The sequence below is a fragment of the Podarcis melisellensis genome, assembly GCF_964234715.1.
Source record: "Podarcis melisellensis genome assembly, chromosome: 2".
NCBI lineage: Eukaryota > Metazoa > Chordata > Lepidosauria > Squamata > Lacertidae > Podarcis > Podarcis melisellensis.
In genome coordinates, this window is record NC_138529.1 from 106,445,852 (window position 1) to 106,466,303 (window position 20,452).

The following is a 20,452-nucleotide window of genomic DNA, read 5'->3' on the forward strand; positions in this document are numbered from 1 at the left end:
CCCGGAATTAGCCAATCATGTGCAGCCCATAGTGTAAATAATGTATATAAAGCAGATATTGTGGGGGAACATTCATTCCTCCTCACCACTATGAGCTGAAAAAAAGAGCATGAAATCCACTCTCGACTCCGAGTATATTTCAGGCCTCATCAAACCTAAATCCGGCCCTGGACCCAGGGTGTAGATTTTGGTGGTGGTGTTTTGTTTGTTTTTAATGTCTCAATATTAATTGCATTTAACTTTTAGTTAAAATTCATCTATTCCTGCGTGCCTGCCTTTGTGCAAATTAATTGAAACAAAGCAAGTTTTCTATCTTACTTGTAATCCTGTGCTCAAAAAAACCCCGCGTTGATCATTATGGTGTCGGAAGCCTGCAGGCAAAAGAAGGAATAATGCGCTCGCCACATTATATTGAGGTTCTATGAAAGAGAGTTATTCCAGAGCTGGAAAAGAAGTATCCTGATGGTACTAGGATATTGCAGCAGGACCTAGCCCCCTGTCACACATCGAAAGTGGTGAAGAAATTCATGACAGAGCAGCAAATACAGCTACTTGATTGGCCAGGGAATTCCATGGACGTAAATCCCATTGAGAATTTGTGGGCTATATGCAAAAGTCGCCTCCGTAGTCATCTTTAACAGACAGTGGACACAGCTTGCCAACAGTCCAGACTGATCAACTGGAATTCCTCCAGTGTGATCCAGTGGATAAGCAATGGGGCAATTGACTTTGCAAGTGCTAAAGTCTGAGACTATTGCAAAACCGTCTGCAGTTTCTCAGGAATGATAAAGCATTTCAGAGATAAAGCATTTCAGAGACTTCCTTTGGGACCACCATGTAGTTTATTTGGATTTTATTTATTTGGTGCATACACGCAAGGCTATGAGATTTTCTGGAAGATAATTCATTTGTCTGGTCTCAGTGAAATGTTGTTATGGGAGTGGACAAATCAACCCAGTTTGGGTTTCTCTCCCTTTGTCATTTTCCCAATCTTAAATTCAGTTGTCCCCATTCCCACAATAGTTTGCTTTTGTTTTGTGTCTTGAGTGAACAAAACTTCATACGCATTTTTGTCTCCATATGCAGTTTTGTCTTCATACGAATTTTTGTCTTCACGTGCATTTTGTTTACAAGCAATTTCCCCTAATAAAATGCATTTTTTGGTGTTACTTCCATGAAAATAAGGGTGCTTTTTAAAACACTTTCCCCTAATTTACCGTATTTTTCGCTCTATAAGACGCACCAGACCACAAGACGTACCTAGTTTTTGGAGGAGGAAAACAAGGGAAAAAATATTCTGAATCTCAGAAGCCAGAACAGCAAGAGGGATCGCTGCACAGTGAAAGCAGCAATCCCTCTTGCTGTTCTGGCTTCTGTGATAGCTGCGCAGTCTCCATTCACTCCATAAGATGCACACACATTTCCCCTTACTTTTTAGGAGGGAAAAAGTGAGCAAAAAATATGGTACATTCTTTTGGTATGCTTTTTTTGGGGGGGCAGCATTGAGAAATTTTGTCGAAGTGTGCGTTTTGAAGGATAGCTAGGTTGGGGCAGTGGCGTAGCGAGGGTTGTCAGCACCCAGGGTAAGGCAAGTAATTTGCGCCCCCTAACCCATGGATTTTAGTAGGGGCAGAGAGCTGCGAGTGTGAGCACGCCCCCCTCCCCCAGATGTTGCGCCTGGTGCGGCCGGCCCCCCCTGCACCCCCCACGCTACGCCACTGGGTTGGGGGTTTTCCATGAGTGAGAGGTGAGTTTGCATTAAAATAAGGTTTTCTCTCCCATCCCTAATCATACAAGAGGGAAGCTGAAGTGGGGGGGGGAGGAGTACGCCAGTGTGCGCACACACATGATGGAGCATCAGGAAAGCAGCACGACCCACAGGTCCTTCTCTGACTGCTTTGGAGGCTGATCACAACGAATCCATATCCTCGGGATAATCTGTACCGCTTTCCCAGAAAACCCTGTTGCACATCTCCGGTTCCACGCAGCACTCAAATTTGATGGTATAGTCACCGCTTTTCTGTTCTGTGCCACAGACGTCGATACCAGGCCTGGTGCAACCCTGGACACGCAACAGCTCTTGTTCTTCTGCAAAAAGGTAATAAAATGCGAGGCTAGTGGGGAGCTACCCTTGCATGTACAGTGGTACTTCAGGTTACATACGAATTCAGGTTACATACGCTTGGGTTACAGACTCTGCTAACCCAGAAATATTACCTCAGGTTAAGAATTTTGCTTCAGGAGGAGAACAGAAATTGTGCTCCGGCGGTGCGGCAGCAGCAGGAGGCCCCATTAGCTAAAGTGGTGCTTCAGGTTAAGAACAGTTTCAGGTTAAGAAGGGACCTCCAGAACGAATTAAGTATGTAACCAGAGGTACCACTGTATATGGATGGCTTATCCGGACGGTGGTACTAAAATACGGAGTTTAGATTTGGGACTGATGCTTTCGGTCTCCATTCTGGAGATGGAATGGTCTCCTGTGGACTCTCCTTCCTGGGAGGTTTTTAAGCAGAGGTTGGCTGGCCACCTGTCATGGATGCTTCAGCCGACTTCTGCATTGAACTCTACAATCCTATGATTGTACTAAAGGGGACTGGCGAGTGGGGGGGGTACGTGGGGGAAGGAGCATGGGTGAGAGTTGTTAGGGCTCAGGGAGGGGGGGCACATTACTCAGAACACTTTCAAACCTGCTCCAGACCACTATAAGGAAATTCTGCCCTTGGTATGTTCATTTTCCACCTCTCCATTTTGTTTCTCTGGCCCCATATCTGCACAAACTTATTCTCCCAAAATACAGGCATGCTTTTACACTTTCAAGACTGGAAGTTTTGCCATCTGAGGTACTGGAGGGCCGATTCCAAAAGATCCCGCCTGAGAAATGTCTTTGCCCCTGTGGAGACGGTAGCACTGAAACAGCCGCACATGTCCTCCTGTCCTGTACTCTCTACAAAGAGCTGAGGAACAAGATTGTCACGGCCACCCAGGACTGGTCCCAGCTCACAAGAGACCTCACTCCGTTGCAGCTTATTTACAGGAAAAGTTTATTGAAGATTTCTGCTTCTCATACAGTTCAGCATTGTGGCCGTACGTCTGCCACGTTAGACCGCTGAAGTCCCCTCTGACTCCTCCCCTCTTCCGCACCAACTTAATAGCCTGGCTCTAGACCACCTCTTCCTCTCCTTTCTTTTCCGCAGGGTCTTCCTGCCCCCCTGGGTTCCCTCTCTCCGTGACTCGCCTGAGGCTGAATCCTCTGCCGCCTCTTCCCCCCTCTTTCTGGCTTTAGGGCCGGGCTCCTCCCCTGAGCTCTCTCCACTTCCGCGCGCCTCTACGTTTGAACTTGGCGCGCGTACGTTGCTGCTGACCTTTCTTTCGACCGCTACACCACCCCCTGCTCTGCTCTCCACCCTTTCCGGCTGAACACCCTGCTCCAACCCCCTCTCTCTGTTCTCTCCTAATCCTGCTCCCTCCGAGAGGCTGACGACTCCACCCCCTTTACTCCGTTCCGGCTGAGACGTCTCTTGCTTCCTCTGTCTTCCACTGGGCTCCTCTCCGCTTCTCCCTTCTCCTCCCCTTTGCTTGATTAAGGTAACCCCCTTTTGAGAATCCTCTGACTCGCTGCTCAGACTCGTGGATTCCCTCAGAATTCCGTCATCTTCTTCCTCATCCTTCTGCCCCTCCTCCCACTCGCTCTCCGTCTCCTCTGTCATCTCCTCCTCTCTCCCAGAAACCCTGACATCCATCCCCCCCTCGAAGCCCCCCCTTCCCCCCTCCCGCTCGCCGGGGACCGGTTGTGGAAACTGCGGCTCTTCGGGGGTAGGCTCAGGATACAGGTCGTCTACGTCAATGTTCTCTGCTGGCAGTTCTGTGTAAGTGTATTCGAAGACGGGTTCTTCCCCCAAATGCTTCTCAGTCTCTGCTTCCATCGCTACTTCCTCCGGTGCTGCCCGCCAAGGACCTATCAGCCACCTCTTACGCCATTCCTCCTCTGGCTGCTCCTCCCACCAATAAGGGGTTTCCGTGTCCACCCCCGAGCACGATCCCCTGGGCGGGCTTGATTCTGGTGTTCTTTCCTCGGGGGAAGAGAAACCCCTGAACGTGCTATCTGACAATGTGGGTGTGAAAAGCCAGTCATCAAAGTACTCAGCTGGCATGGGTCTATGTGGGAAAAGTGCATGGAACTCTTCTTTCAAAAGGGGTTCGTCTAACTCGTAGCCTGGCACCCAACTATTAGCAGCGGCTGGTGTGCCCTCCCTGGCGAGAAAATATTCAACTCCCTCCTCCCCCCATCTCGAGTCCAGTATCTCTGTGACCTCGTTAAGAGGTTCTGGTCTTGGCGATTCCCCCCTCTCAGGCGCCCTCCTACGTGGCTCTGGGGGTGCTCCTGACTCTTGAAACCTGTGTGGGGTTTTGTAGGGAGTGAGCACCGACCTATGAAAGACCGGGTGCACCCTGGAACCTTCCGGAAGGGCTAGACGAAAAGCCACCGGATTGATCTTAGCCTCAACTTGATATGGCCCTAGCTGCCTGTGTCCTAACTTCTTCTTGGCCAATGACCTGGCCGGCATCGCGTGGGCTGCTAACCACACCCAGTCCCCAACCTGGATGTCCTCTCCCGCCCTCCTGTGCTTATCGGCCTGCACCTTATACGCCTGTTTTGCCAGCTCCAAATGTCTCCGCAGCTCCTCGTGCACCTCTTGCAACTCCGCTGCAAACTGGTCGGCATCTTGAGGCCCCCCCCCTCCTGGTGCCGCAAATCTCGGGAAGGTTCTGGGATGACGGCCATTGTTCGCGAAGAAAGGCGTCACCCCGGTGGAAGCGTGTTTCGTGTTGTTGTAGGCGAATTCAGCCATCGGCAGATAGTCCACCCACGCCGCAGGTCGCTGGTTGGCGTAGCACCGCAGGTACTGCTGCATGATCGCGTTGACCCTCTCCGCTTGACCGTTGGTTTGTGGATGCCTCGCCGATGTCAGGTTGATTTTGACGTGCAAGATGCCCAGAAGCTTTCGCCAGAAAGTGGAAACAAACTGGCGCCCCCTGTCGGACAAGACGGACTGCGGAAGTCCATGCACTCTGAAGACGTGATCGATGAAGAGCTTTGCGGTCTGTTCTGCCGTCGCCACCTTGGCACAAGGGATGAAGTGCGCCATCTTGGTGAACAAGTCCACCACCACTAACACCGCCGTCTTACCTCTGGAGCTGGGCAGGTCTGTAACAAAGTCCAACGCTACCCTCTCCCATGGTTGCTGCGGTGTCTCCAGCGGTTCTAGCAATCCCGCCTGCTTCTGGTGCACTGGTTTGGACCTCTGGCAGATATCACACCTGGCGACGTAGTCCGCCACCTCTCCTCTCATCTGGGGCCACCAAAAGTCTCTAGCCACCAACTCCATCGTCTTCTCTTTGCCGAAATGGCCTGCACTAGGGGCGTCATGCAACTGTTGCAGAACCTTGGCTCGAAGATCGTCGGTGGGCACGTAAAGGGCACCCTTACGAGTCAAAAGTCCATCTTGTAATTGAAACTCATCGTTGTGTCGCGACCCTCCGCGTAGCTCCTCCATCTTAGACTGTGCAAACTGATCCCTTTGCAACGCGCGTCGCACCGCGTCCAGGTCGACTGCGATGGTAGCGCACGTCCACGCCTGCGGTGCGAAAATGTGCTTTGCTGCGATTGGAGCTGCTTCCTCCAAGTATTGCGGCTTTCGGGACAGCGCGTCTGCAATAACATTGGAGTCTCCTGGGATGTATTCTATTTTGAAGTCGAAGTCCGCAAAGAACTCCGCCCAGCGCATGTGTCGCTGGGTCTGCAACTTAGCCGTCCGCCAATACTCTAAGTTCTTGTGATCCGTGCGGACCTGCACCGTGTGCTTGGCTCCTATTAAGAAGTGTCGCCACGCTTTGAAAGCTGCATGAATGGCCAACAACTCCCTGTCCCATATGGTATAATTGCGCTCCGTCTTGCTGAGCTTCCGGGAGTAGAACGCACCCGGTCGCCAGTTGCCTTGTGAATCCTCTTGCAAAAGAACGGCCCCAACCGCTCTATCTGACGCATCGGTCTCTACCCGCATGGGTCTGCCGGGATTCACGTGGAGCAGCTGCTCTTCGGAGGCGAAAAGACCTTTAAGCGTCCGGAAGGACCGCTCCGCTTGTTCGGTCCAGACGAACTTCTTCTTCTTGGAACTGAGGGTGTCAGTGATCGCCGCCGTCGCGTTCGCAAAACCTTTAATAAACTTGCGGTAAAAATTGGCAAAGCCGATGAACCTCTGGACCTCTTTCCGATTTCGAGGGCTTTTCCAGTCCAACAGCGCTTGAACCTTAGCCCTGTCCATGGCCAGTCCCTCGTCGGACAACTTGTAGCCAAGGAAATCAACCTCTCTGACATCAAACTGGCACTTTTCCAACTTGGCGTACAGCCTGTGTTCCTTCAGCCTCTGCAGGACCTCCCTCACGTCCTTATCGTGATCCTCCGGCGATTCCGAGAAAATCAGGATATCGTCGAGAAAGCAGACACACTTTTTGTAGAGGAGACCTGCTAGCACGTGGTGCATAAATGCTTGAAAAACGTGGCTGCCATTTTGGAGGCCGAAAGGCATGACTCTGTATTCGTATGTGCCCAGAGGGGTGAACATGGCGGTCTTCCACTCATCTCCTTTCCGGATGCGGATGAGATTGTAAGCTCCACGTAGGTCCAGCTTGGTGAAAATCTTGCCCCTCCTGACGGTCGCTAAAAGGTCGTCAATCTTGGGCATGGGGAAAGCTTTGGGCTTAGTCAAGCTGTTGATGAACCTGTAATCCACTATAAGCCTTTTTTGGGGCGTGTCCTTCTTCTTCACAAAGAAAACAGGGCTGCCTCCCGCTGCTTTAGATTCCTGGATGAAACCTCGCTTGAGGTTATGGTCTATGAACTCCCGAAGCTCTTGCATTTCGTCCTCCGACATGGAGTACAGCTTGGCAGCAGGCAATTGCGCCCCTGGCACTAAATCAATCGCGCAGTCGTAGGGTCTATGAGGCGGCAACTTGTCAGCTTCCTTCTCACAGAAAACCTCCAAGAATTCCTGGTACTTGTGAGGCACTGTTTGCACCATACCCAGATGCAATGGCTGCTCAGCTTCTCCTCCCTGATCGGTCTGAAAGCAATGCTGAGCACAATACGATGAACAAAAGTTGATCTGCCTCTGGTACCACGCAACCGCGGGACTGTGCCTCTCCAGCCAACTCATGCCTAACACGATGGGTGTGTCCGATAAGTGGGTGACATTGAAACTAATAAGCTCTCGATGGTTGCCAATCTGCATCATCATGGGAGGGGTTTGCTGCACCACTTGCCCCCCCAGCAACTTCCTGCCGTCCACCGTGACCACGTTCAGAGGCGTCGTTGCAGGCAGGAGCGCCATGTTGTGCTGCTTAACGAACTGCAGTCCCATGAAGTCGGCGTTGCTTCCCGAATCGATCGTTATTGGAACCTCGAGGAGTCTCCCATCAGGCAACTGGAGTGTTGCTGTGAGCAGAACTGCCGGTTTGGGAGGCAAAGGGTCCACGCTCTGCAGTGATGCTGGGGGCTTGTCTACAGATCCGCCTGGCTGAGCCCCAGTAGCTCTGCTTCCAGCCAGGCACTGTCGTTTCCCTGAAGCTGCTCCCCTGGTTGCACCTCTGCTGTTACAGTTGCCAGCGCTGCAGTGTGCTTCTGGAGCCTCTGGGGGCACTCTTTCGCCATATGGTGCGCACTGTCACAGATGTAACACTTCCTGGTTCCTCTAGGAGGCTTCGCTTTGGCTGCACCAGGGACAGGGCTCTGGGATGGCTTCTGAGCCCTAGCACCACCAATCTCCATTGGCTCCTCTCTGTCCTTCCCCATTGGCGAGGGGTGCGCACGGCTGAAGTCCCTGTGCACAAAAGGGAGAGTCCTTGCTTGCGCACGCGCTTGGGGCCCGTCCTCCTCGTGCCACGGACGCCCCTCATGTCGAATTCCAAGAGCTAAAGCCCGTTGCACCACGTCTTCTAGGGTCTGGGGTCTGTCCCCCCTAGCGATCTCATCCTTGATGGGGGGGCTCAATCCCTCCCAAAAAAGATCTCTGACCGGTTTACTGTCCTTTGGCCAATCTAAGGCGGTGAGCAATGCAAAAAATTTAGAGTGGTATTGGCGCACAGTCGCTTTCCCCTGCCTCAGCCCGTGCATTTGACGGCGCGCAATGTCCACATCCACAGAGGATTGAAAACAAGAATCCATCGCTTTGATGAACGCAGTTGAATCGCGACGGGCCGGTCCATCTTCGCGCCACAAATTGCGTAGCCAAGCCCTGGCCTCCCCATGCAGGTGCGAAACAATGAACCCCACTCTCTCCTCCTCATCTTTAAAATCGTGACGGAGTAAGTGCAGTGCATATACAACGTCCGCTCTGAAATTGGGATAGTCTTGCAAGTTGCCATTAAAATGCGGAACTAGGGCACCCCCCCTCCGTCCAAGCGCAATGCCCTCCGCTCTGGATCCTGGGGCCCCCGCCTTGTCCGCGCGCTCCCACCTTGCCTGCAAATCCTGGCACGTCTTCTCCAAGTCGTCATTCTTCTTCTGCGAAGCAATGACTGCCGATGTGAGAGCGGTAACCTGATTCCGCAATGCAACCAGCTGCTCCTCAGCGCTCATGGCTGCTCCCGTTCGTGAGCTTCGCAAAAAAAAATTTTTGCTTTCAGAGAGGGGACTTACTGTCACGGCCACCCAGGACTGGTCCCAGCTCACAAGAGACCTCACTTCGTTGCAGCTTATTTACAGGAAAAGTTTATTGAAGATTTCTGCTTCTCATACAGTTCAGCATTGTGGCCGTACGTCTGCCACGTTAGACCGCTGAAGTCCCCTCTGACTCCTCCCCTCTTCCGCACCAACTTAATAGCCTGGCTCTAGACCACCTCTTCCTCTCCTTTCTTTTCCGCAGGGTCTTCCTGCCCCCCTGGGTTCCCTCTCTCCGTGACTCGCCTGAGGCTGAATCCTCTGCCGCCTCTTCCCCCCTCTTTCTGGCTTTAGGGCCGGGCTCCTCCCCTGAGCTCTCTCCACTTCCGCGCGCCTCTACGTTTGAACTTGGCGCGCGTACGTTGCTGCTGACCTTTCTTTCGACCGCTACACCACCCCCTGCTCTGCTCTCCACCCTTTCCGGCTGAACACCCTGCTCCAACCCCCTCTCTCTGTTCTCTCCTAATCCTGCTCCCTCCGAGAGGCTGACGACTCCACCCCCTTTACTCCGTTCCGGCTGAGACGTCTCTTGCTTCCTCTGTCTTCCACTGGGCTCCTCTCCGCTTCTCCCTTCTCCTCCCCTTTGCTTGATTAAGGTAACCCCCTTTTGAGAATCCTCTGACTCGCTGCTCAGACTCGTGGATTCCCTCAGAATTCCGTCATCTTCTTCCTCATCCTTCTGCCCCTCCTCCCACTCGCTCTCCGTCTCCTCTGTCATCTCCTCCTCTCTCCCAGAAACCCTGACAAAGATCATCACCCCACTCGTACTAACCATCCCAGGGCGCTCAACCACTGCCACAATGTCCTTTCTTCTATCAGATCAAAATGAGCAGATAGCAGCAAAGGTTGCTAGGTTCATAGCAGGGGCAATCAGAAAAAGGACACTAACTGATGGACTTATATCAATGATTCAGTGCTCTTATATCAAATTTCCTCTTCTGCATATACTGTAATGTTTTACTGTTGCTATGGCCATTGGCTAATACGAATAAATCTTTATATTATCTATCTAACCTGCTCCACAGCTGGGTCTACTATTTGGCAAAGCGAGAAAGTTGCCTTGTGACGGGGCAACAAACGAACAAAATGCCCATTCAGAAGAAAGAATGTGTGGGACCATGACTTACCGTGGAAAAAATGGAGCGTTATACAATTCTGTCCTCTGTCTAGGTCGGCCAAACATGCCTTTCCTCCAGTTACGCACCCAGATCCAGGGTAGTTCATGAGACAGCTGTAGCATCTGGTGCGCTCTGTCACAGGAAGCAGTGCAGGTGAGATACATTAGAAACACCCTGTCGTTTGGGTTTAATGTGGGGACGCGGGTGGTGCTGTGGTCTAAACCACTTAGCCTCTTGGGCTTGCTGATTGGAAGGTCGGCAGTTCAAATCCCTGCGATGGAGTGAGCTCCTGTTGCTCTGTCCTAGTTTCTGCCAACCTAGCAGTTTGAAAGCACATCAGAAATACAAGTAGATAAATAGGTACCACTCCGGCGGGAAGGTGTTTCCATGCACTGCTCTGGCACTCATCACGGCGTCCCATTGCACCAGAAGAGGTTTAGTCCTGCTGGCCACATGACCTGGAAATCTGTCTGTGGACAAACGCCGGAAAGCATCAATAGTGATGTATGGAAATGAGAGCTGGACAATCAAGAAGGCTGATCGCCGAAGAATCATGTTGCTCATGTTGGGCAAAAAAATCCTGCATTCCAGAGGGTTGGGCTCGATGACCCACGTGGTGCCTTCTGACACGACCATTCTATTCTATGAATTTCCATGAGGAAAATCACAAACCGACGTAGAAATGTTTTTGGACGTGGAAATGTTTAGGTGCCCAGAGTGGCTGGGGAAACCCTGCCAGATGAGTAGGGTATAAATAATAAAATTATTGTTGTTGTTGTTGTTATTGGTAAAGGTAAAGGGACTCCTGACCGTTAGGTCCAGTCGCAGATGACTCTGGGGTTCCGGCGCTCATCTCGCTTTATCAGCCGAGGGAGTCGGCGTTGGTCCGCTTCCACAGACAGTTTTTCTCGCTTTATCAGCCGAGGGAGTCGGCGTTGGTCCGCTTCCACAGACAGTTTTTCTGGGTCATGTGGCCAGCATGACTAAGCCACTTCTGGCGAACCAGAGCAGCGCATGGAAACGCCATTTACCTTCCCGCCAGAGTGGTACCTATTTATCTACTTGCACTTTGATGTGCTTTCGAACTGCTAGGTTGGCAGGAGCAGGGACCGAGCAACCGAGCTCACCCCGTTGTGGAGATTCGAACCGCCAACCTTCTGATCAGCAAGCCCTAGGCTCTGTGGTTTAAGCCATAGCGTCACCTGTGTCCCTTATATTATTATTATAGTTCCAAACAAAAAGAGACTCTGAAGAGCTCTCACAGGACTTCTCCAAACTGAGCGAATGGGCACTAAAATGGCAAATGCAATTCAATTCAATGTAAACGGTTACACCAGAATTAGACTTACCTGCCAGGCTGAGATCTAGGCAAAGCAGCACACAGGTGGCAAAAATAAGGGTCTGGATCATGCTGGAATCTCTTGCTTCTTCTCAGTTGGTGGAAATTTTCATAAAGGCGGAAAAAGAGATGCCTGATAAAGTCTCCCTGCTAGAAGGTGGGCTTTTAGAAAAACACACCCTGTGGGCAGCTGGTGGATTAAGCCAGCAGATAAAGGTATGAGCTCTACTTAGCAGCAAGAGAATCAGAAGGCAAAAGCGATAGGATCAAATACAGTGGTACCTCGGGTTACATACGCTTCAGGTTACAGACTCCGCTAACCCAGAAATAGTACCTCAGGTTAAGAACTTTGCTTCAGGGTGAGCACAGAAATCGTGCGGCAGTGGCACGGCGGCAGTGGGAGGCCCCATTAGCTAAAGTGGTGCTTCAGGTTAAGAACAGTTTCAGGTTAAGAATGGACCTCCGGAACAAATTAAGTACTTAACCTGAGGTACCACTGTAATCCATTTTGGTGTGTGAAGAGAAGGCACTGGGCATTAATAATAACTTTGCTGTAGGTGAATGGAAATGGCTTATTGAATATTTACGGATAAATTATAAACAGAATAAAACATTGGCAGGATTATTGTAAAAACCTGCGGTTTTAGAAGAGTATGTCTTTGAAGAAGATGAATAAGTGAGTATATTAAGTAAATTTGGATATGCAGAAGATATTCAAAACAAATTTAAGGAACTGCAGAAAGAGGGGGATGGAAGTCAAATTTTGAAATGTCAAAATGAATGTAAACTTAGTGAAATTTATAAAACTATTGAAATGTATAAACAAAAATAAATAAAAGAAGCTCTTTCTGTTTCTGGGATGGGAGGGTTTGAAAATACAAACATAGAAATAATGGATAAATTTGAGGAATCCTGCATGCCTAAACAGAATGAAACTTTTGAAAGAAACAAGTACGGTATTTTTTGCTCTATAAGACGCACCAGACCACAAGACGCACCTAGTTTTTGGAGGAGGAAAACAAGAAAAAAAATATTCTGAATCTCAGAAGCAAGAACAGCAAGAGGGATCGCTGCGCAGCGAAAGCAGCAATCCCTCTTACTGTTCTGGCTTCTGGGATAGCTGCGCAGCCTGCATTCGCTCCATAAGATGCACACACATTTCCCCTTACTTTTTAGGAGGAAAAAAGTGAGTCTTATAGAGCAAAAAATACAGTATTTCCTTTTTTCCATGCATCAGAAAAGCAGGTCAAACTATGGCTTGGTATTTCTCAGAATTAAGAAGGGTGAGCAGAATTGTGCTTTTGGCGACTTGAAAGAGTCTCTGATAAGATACAGAATTATATGTGTTTTTGGAGATAGATGTCCTCAGAGAGTGAGGACTAGCCTGGTGAGGGAGATCTTGACCCTGCACGAAAGTCCAGGAACTATTGGAAAGATGCTGTGATCTTGGGTTATTAATTAATAGGTGGAGGCGATTAGCAGCCTCGCTGAGGTGGGTGTAACGAGACCGGCTTAATCTGAACACACTGTGCACCACTAGATCAAGGAAGCATCTAGTGATTTGCAAAAATGTGGCATGGTTGTAGTTCTTGAACGTACCTAATGTTCTTTTTAAAAGTTTCTGAATCTGCCCAGCTGGGTTCACATTATACAAACTGGGTTCTGTAAGGAGGGCCTTCTTCCTCAAGCCAGGACTCCTTCCAGGCCTACCTTTTCTGTTCCTCTACCTTCACCCAACCCTGACTGAGTCTCCTACCGTCAGCTTCATTACACCAACAAAGAGAAAAGGTAGCAAAACGTGCCCCGGACAGTTTTCTGTCCTTTGCAACCAGCTTTCTGGTGAGTCTCAACAACAGTGAAAGTGGGAATCCACAACCCAGGAGACTTTTTCATATTGCTTTGGGGGGCAGGGAGCACAAAACTTTCAGTCTGGCTGTGTACAACCACAGATTTTCTTTAATTAACTTTGACTTGTGGTTTGCACATGTCTGTCTTGAGTGACAATGGAGTGCGCCTCCAGGGGTGATGTCAAATGGCTGCGTTAGCAGCACCAAAGTAGTAGTAGTAGTAGTAGTAATTTATTATTTATACCTCACCCATCTGGCTGGGTTTCCCCAGCCACTCTGGGTGGCTCCCAACAGAATATTAAAAATAGAATCAAACATTAAAAACTTCCCTATACAGAGCTGCCTTCAGATGTCTTCTAAAAGTCAGATAGTTCTTTATGGTGCTGGAGGAGACTCTGGAGGGTCCCACGGTCTGCAAGAAGATCAACCTATCCATTCTGAAGGAAATCAGCCCTGAGTGCTCACTGGAAGGACAGATCCTGAAACTGAGGCTCCAATACTTTGGCCACCTCATGAGAAGAGAAGACTCCCTGGAAAAGACGCTGATGCTGGGAAAGATGCAGGGCACAAGGAGAAGGGGACGACAGAGGATGAGATGGTTGGACAGTGTTCTTGAAGCTACCAGCATGAGTTTGACCAAACTGCGGGAGGCAGTGGAAGGCAGGAGTGCCTGGCGTGCTCTGGTCCATGGGGTCACGAAGAGTCGGACACGACTAAACGACTAAACAACAACATACAGAGCTGCCTTCAAATGTCTTTAAAAAGTCAGATAGTTCTTTATTTCCTTGACATATGGTGGGAGGACATTCCACAGGGCGGGCGCCACTACAAAGAAGGCCCTCTGCCTGGTTCCCTGTAACCTTCTCACAGTGAGGGAACTGCCAGAAGGCCCTCGGCGCTGGACCTCAGTGTCCGGGCTGAATGATGAGGGTGGAGATGCTCCTTCAGGTATACTGGGTTGAGGCCGTTTAGGGCTTTAAAGTGACCTCCCTGGGGCACAAGCCTGGGCAGGGTGTGTGGAGGTCCTGGGTTGCCCAGACAAGACCGGTCTCTCTTGGCCTCTCTTATATGGACCAAAGGAAAGCAGAACAATGCATTTGGCACCAGCAGGAGTTGCCAGAAGGAGGTGTACAGTGGAACCTCGTGTTATGGATGGGATCCCTTCCGGAGGCCCGTCCGTACCATGGAACTGACGCAAGCCGAAGTGCTGCGTCTGCACACGCACGTGGCACGGTTTAGTATGTCTGCACATGCACGAGCGGCAAACCCTGGAAGTAACCCATTCCGGTACTTCCGGGTTGCCGTGGGACGCAACATGAAAACACGTAACCTGAAGTGGACGCAACATGAGGTAGAAGAAGAGGAGGCGGAGGTGTTTGGATTTGATATCCCGCTTTATCACTACCCGAAGGAGTCTCAAAGCGGCTAACATTCTCCTTTCCCTTCCTCCCCCACAACAAACACTCTGAGAGGTGAGTGGGGCTGAGAGACTTCAAGAGAAGTGTGACTGGCCCAAGGTCACCCAGCAGCTGCATGTGGAGGAGCGGAGACGCGAACCCGGTTCACCAGATTACAAGTCTACTGCTCTTAACCACTTCACCACACTGGCAAGGTGCCTTGAGTGCCATAATGTACGAAAGTGGCATGCAAGTGAAACAACAGTCAGGTTATACACGTTTCTTTTTTGTCTGTTGAGCGGGAGCAGATCGTCCCTGACTGAGAAGGACAAGATGGCCCAGGCTTTCCTTTTCGCCGCTTCAATTCTGCTCTGCCTGGAACTGGTTGGTAAGTTCTCCAGTTGCAATTATGATCTGTGATTGTGCTGCTTCTTATATTATTGCCTTTTCTATGGGCCCCTTTTCCAGGCTGTCCAGCTTCGTACAACTGGGAATTTTTAATACTGAATAAAGTAGATTACAATATTTTTTTTAAAAAAAGTGTCTTAAAGAATAAAAAAACAATTTAAGAAAGCGGAGTTCTAGAGGTGGGTCATCACAACTAGGAACATAGGATGCTAACGTGTTCAAACCCTGGGTCCTTCTAGCTCAGTATTCTCTACACTGACATGGGTAGCACTGTGGTCTAAGCCACTGAGCCCCTTGGGCTTGCCGATCAGAAGGTTGGTGGTTTGAATTCCCACGATGGGGTGAGCTCCCGTTGCTCTGTCCCAGCTCCTGCCAACCTAGCAGTTTGAAAGCACGCCAGTGCAAGTAGATTAACAACAACAACAACAACAACAACAACATTTGTTCCCCAGCCACTCTGGGCGGCTTCCACAAAGACCAAAAATACACTAAGATTTAACAAATTAAAAACTTCCCTAAACAGGGCTGCCTTAAGATGTCTTCTGAATGTCAGGTAGTTGTTTATCTCTTTGACATCTAATGGGAGGGCGTTCCACAGGGTGGCCGCCACCACCGAGAAGGCCCTCTGCCTGGTTCCCTGTAGCTTTGCTTCTCACAATGAGGGAACCACCAGAAGGCCCTCGGCGCTGGACCTCAGTGTCCGGGCAGAATGATGGGGGTGGAGACGCTCCTTCAGGTATACTGGGCCTTCAAGTATAAACAGGTACTGCTGTGGCAGGAAGGTAAATGGAGTTTCCATGTGCTCTGGTTTCCGTCATGGTGTCTAGTTGCGCCAGAAGCGGTTTAGTCCTGCTGGCCACATGACCCGGAAAGCTGTCTGTGGTCAAACGCCAGCTCCCTTGGACTGAAAGCGAGATGAGCGCCGCAACCCCATAGTTGCCTTTGACTGGACTTAACCATCCAGGGGCCCTTTACCTTTACCTTACACTGAGTGGCAGTAGCTCTCCAGGGGTTCTGGCAGGGATCTCTCCCAGCTGTACTTGGAGCTCTGTGGGGCAGCATCTTCCATTAAATCTTTGCTTACAAGGAGTTGCTAGCAGGTCTCATTCTGTTCCCTATTCTAGGGAGCCTCTACTGCAAAGCGTTTCTCTATGAACTAGACGGCACGTGTCTCGCTGGTAGGAGAATGTGCATAGGCCGCAAACAATGTGGCTATTACTGTCAGTCTGGGTAAGTGAGAGTTTTGCTGTCCCAGTTTTCCTCGATTTGGAACTACACCAACCCAGGTTCCGGGGGGGATAGGTGGCCTGAGCTACAGATCTTTTGCAATAGGTACAAGATCTGCCCCTCCTGTGGTCTCCTGCAACTATTTAATTGTGCTTCTTAAAATTGATATACTGTTTGATTGTAATTTTTTTCTTAAAAATCTTTTAAAAATAAAATTAAGATTTTGAAATTTACAAGCAATTGTCAAACAACCAAAACAAAAAGAGAATTCCATAAATTCCCAGGAACTCCCCTTTGTGGCTCTTTATGTTAATTTTTTTCTTCCTGCATCTTCTCTATTAATTCAGTTCCATTGAAATTGCATTGCAACCATTCTCCATCGTTAAACTACAAGTGTCATTCCAGTCCTGCTGAAAAAAATTAATAGTTTACAATGATTTTTTGGTAAATGATATCTTTCCCCATTCCTTATTGACATTTTGGTCTTCCTGGTTTCTAATTCTTCCGGTCAATTTTTTTAAGAAATTCAAAGCGGTTTACGAAAAGAATAAAACAATGGAACAATCAGTTAAATCAACACTTTAAAACTTTCCAGAAATGGATTAAAATCAACAATAGCTGAAAAATAAGATTTAAATGTATGTGAACATTCTGGATAGGTTTGGCTAAACAAATTGCAGAAGTTATGCTTCATGACCCTTTGTGGTGTCTTCCAATTCAACATTTCTATGATTCTGTGTTTTCAGTTAAGGCGCCTGCCTGATGTCAATAGGAAGGAGTTCCAAAGGTTCTGCCTTGCTGAAAGAGTTTCCTTATAAACATAGAATGAGTATCTTTAGTGGTAGCTAGAAGCCATGTAGGGCTAACAGAGTCAGGACGGCATGTTGGGAGTGGGAAACCATAACTGACTTAAATTTTCTAACCTCCCTGCATGGTGCCACTCACTGGCTAAGGGCTTATACAGCTAACATCACAATACAGTGGTACCTCGGGTTATAGACACTTCAGGTTACAGACGCTTCAGGTTACAGACTCCGCTAACCCAGAAATAGTACCTCGGGTTAAGAGTTTTGCTTCAGGATGAGAACAGAAACTGTGTGGTGGCAGCGGGAGGCCCCATTAGCTAAAGTGGTACCTCAGGTTAAGAACAGTTTCAGGTTAAGAACAGACCTCCAGAACGAATTAAGTTCTTAACCCGAGGTACCACTATGGGCAACAGATGCTGTTGTGACACAGCTCCCGTCATCCCTGACCGCTGTCCATGGTGCTGGCTGGGACATATGGGAGTTGTAGTCCAACGATAACTGGAGGGTACCACAGGAGCTACCCCTGATCTGTACGCCCAAGGCATGAGAAATGATGTTGGAATGGAAAGCACGTGGACATCATTTCTCATGTCATTCTATGCTTCTCCTTTTAGATGGATTCCAGCAGTTCCATACCTACGGGTGCTTCATGCCTCAATCCTATTTCTGTGGGATGACAAAGATGTGCCTCAATGGCCAACGAACAAGGGTGAACTGCTGCTGGAGGGGGAACTTCTGCAACGCGAGGCTGCTCTATTGATGGTGTGATTTGCCACAAATGGACAGAAGCGTGTGCATCTCTTCACTTTGGGCCATACCAAAGTCACGCCATACATTTAAAGCACTATTACATCCCTTTAGCAGCACACCTCCCCGCTAAGAATCCTGGGAACCGCAGTTTTGTTAAGAGTGCTGATAATTGTAACTCTGCGTGGGACCTCCTAACACTCTTAACTAAGTTCTCCAGAACAATCTGGGGATGGGCAGCCGTGGTGTGACCATCGTAAAATCTGAAAAATTCACTTCTTCCTCCCTATTAAAGTCTTTGTGTCTTCTACATACTTAGACCATCTAATCACTGTTTTTTGGCTTTTTTAAAAAAAGACAGACCACTTCCTGGAAAATCACACTTGGTGAAAATAAATATTTTTAAAAAGCAGTATGCCAGTCTTTCACTATAATTCATTTTGGCAGTCCTATCTAGGTTTATAAATGTTTAGGAATGGAAACAGGAACTTGTTGTCTGTGCCATGGCTTGCACCCATCCTTTGCTCTTGCCACCACTTATATCCCAAAATTTAGACCACCCTGAGCCACAAAGCACAGAGTAGGATCACTCCAAGGGGGGGGGGGCTTCTGAGGAGACAAACTATAGGCCAAAGTGAAGGAAGGCCTGAGGTTTATTTATTATTACTATTAGATTTTTATATATTAGATTTCTAGACTGGCCTTCACCCAAGGATCACAGGGCAGTTTATAAACACCAAAATACGTAACGTAGTAACAAACATAAACAATGCCCCCCCCCCAGTTTAAAAGACCATTGATTGTTTAATTAGCCCAAGGCAACAGGGAAGAGGAATGTTTCACAAAAGCACCAGGCATAGGCGCCAGGTTGCCCCAAGATTGTCTTCTTCTTTGGCGATCACTCGTAGCCGAGTAAGATAGTCTTCCATAAATACGGTTTTAACAGTGAGTCCGTAAGTGACTGTGGAAGCCAATTCTGGATCCACACATCATTCCACAGCGGGGACATTGGTTTCCGGGCGGGAGTTGATCACGGTGTGGATTTGCCAAGCGTGCCTTCCTCTTAGCACATTTCTCCCTTGCGTCCTGAGTTCGAGTATCTTCAAAGCCCATGACACCTTTGGTAAAGACTGTTCTCCAGCTGGAGCACTCGCAGGCCAGTGTTTCCCAATTGTCGGTGTTTATACTACCTTTTTTAGATTTGCCTTGAGAGAGTCTTTAAACCTCTTTTGTTGACCACCAGCATTACGCTTTCCATTTTTAAGTTCTGCTAAAACAGTTCTGCTAGACCAGTCAGGTCCCCGCAGCTTTTTTTACTAGCTTCAGCTTGTAAAGCAGCTAGTGTTATTTTGGACAGGGATAGCCTGACCATGCACTGGTAAGCTCCAGGTTGGATTACTGTACTGCATTGCATTGCTGCCCTGAAAGTTGGCCTGGGAGCTGCAGCTACTGCAAAACGCGGCATCTTGACTGCTACCTGGGGCAAGGTAAAGCCCCTGGTGTTACGTTGCTGCTGAAAGAACTGCAGTTCTGACATCTTTCTCCCGGCCGATAAAATAAAAATGCTCAAGAAGTGACATATGCACACGCACACACATATATTGTCAAATAAAACAAAGAGATTTTATTAATAATCTTACAAGCCACAAGACATAGATCTTGCCCTAAGCTGTGGGTTGCCAGCCCACTCATGCTCAAGGGTCGGACGCACCCAAGTCAGAGCTTCCTCAGCCGTACACTACTCAATCACGCAACTCCAGACACTACCATTGGAAGGTAGAGGCAAGCTGAGCCCCACAGGGCATCACTGGGAGGGATGGGTTAAAGCCAATAACTAACCTGAGGCTGAAATGGGAATTGAATATCTTAGAACAAGGTGGGTGGGGAAACCTGTGGCCCTCCAGATGTTGCCTTAGTCCAGGCATGTCCAAAGTCAGTTTTGGGGGTCTAATCTGGCCCGCTGGTCTGTTTAATCTGGCCCCTGTGGCAGTTTATTTCCTGGGGCAAAATCCTAAAAAAAACCCTCAACAACTTCAACCCTAAGAAAAGGTCAACAACTTTGGTCGGCTCTCATGGCCCTTCACTTCATCAGATCTGGACCTCTTTTGAAAAAAGTTTGGACACCACTGCTCTAACTCCAATCCCCTCCAGCCAGCATGGTCCAGAGTCCGGGGTTGTGGCAGCTGTGGTCCATCAACATCTGGAAGGGCCTTGCTGTAGAGGAATTTTCCCTGCCATGTTCAGAGGCTGTTGGAATCTTTATTCAACATACATATTTTGCACTCAAGGTTATTCTAATCACAAACATAAAAAGGTAAAGGACCCCTGGACAGTAAAGTCCAGTCAACGGCGACTATGGGGTTGTGGTGCTCATTTCGCTTTCAGGCCAAGGGAGTTAGGCGTTTGTCCACAGACAGCTCTCCAGGTCATGTGGCCAGCAGGACTAAACCACTTCTGGCGTAAAAGGACACCATGACAGAAGCCAGAGCACAGCACATGGAAACAGTTTACCTTCCCGCTGCAGTGGTACCTATTTATCTACTTGCACTGGTGTGCTTTCGAGCAGTCTGGACAAATGCCAGCTCCCTCGGCCTGAAAGCGAGATGAGCGCCTCAACCCCATAGTTGCCTTTGACTGGACTTAACCATCCAGGGGTCCTTTACCTTACCTTTACCAGTCACAAACATACGGTACATACCTTCTGTAATAACTTTTAATATTCTAACTCTGGTGGAATCTCTCAGGACGACGAGTGGCGATGGTGGGAAAGCTGCATATTCATCTGCTTCCCATTACCTTTCTTATTTGCTCTTGTCACCTATCAAAAGCTGCTTCTATCCCCAGCTT

At 49.0% G+C, this 20,452-nt stretch overlaps 1 long non-coding RNA gene across 1 annotated transcript; it reads right to left on the reverse strand.

The window, feature by feature from the left end:
- Positions 1-1,951: 1,951 nt before the first annotated feature.
- On the reverse strand, positions 1,952-11,305 carry LOC309365339. Its single transcript, XR_014166028.1, has 3 exons — positions 11,184-11,305; positions 9,844-9,966; positions 1,952-2,088 (listed from the first exon to the last, which is right to left on the reverse strand). It is a non-coding gene; the product is annotated as an uncharacterized lncRNA (long non-coding RNA).
- Positions 11,306-20,452: the final 9,147 nt, after the last annotated feature.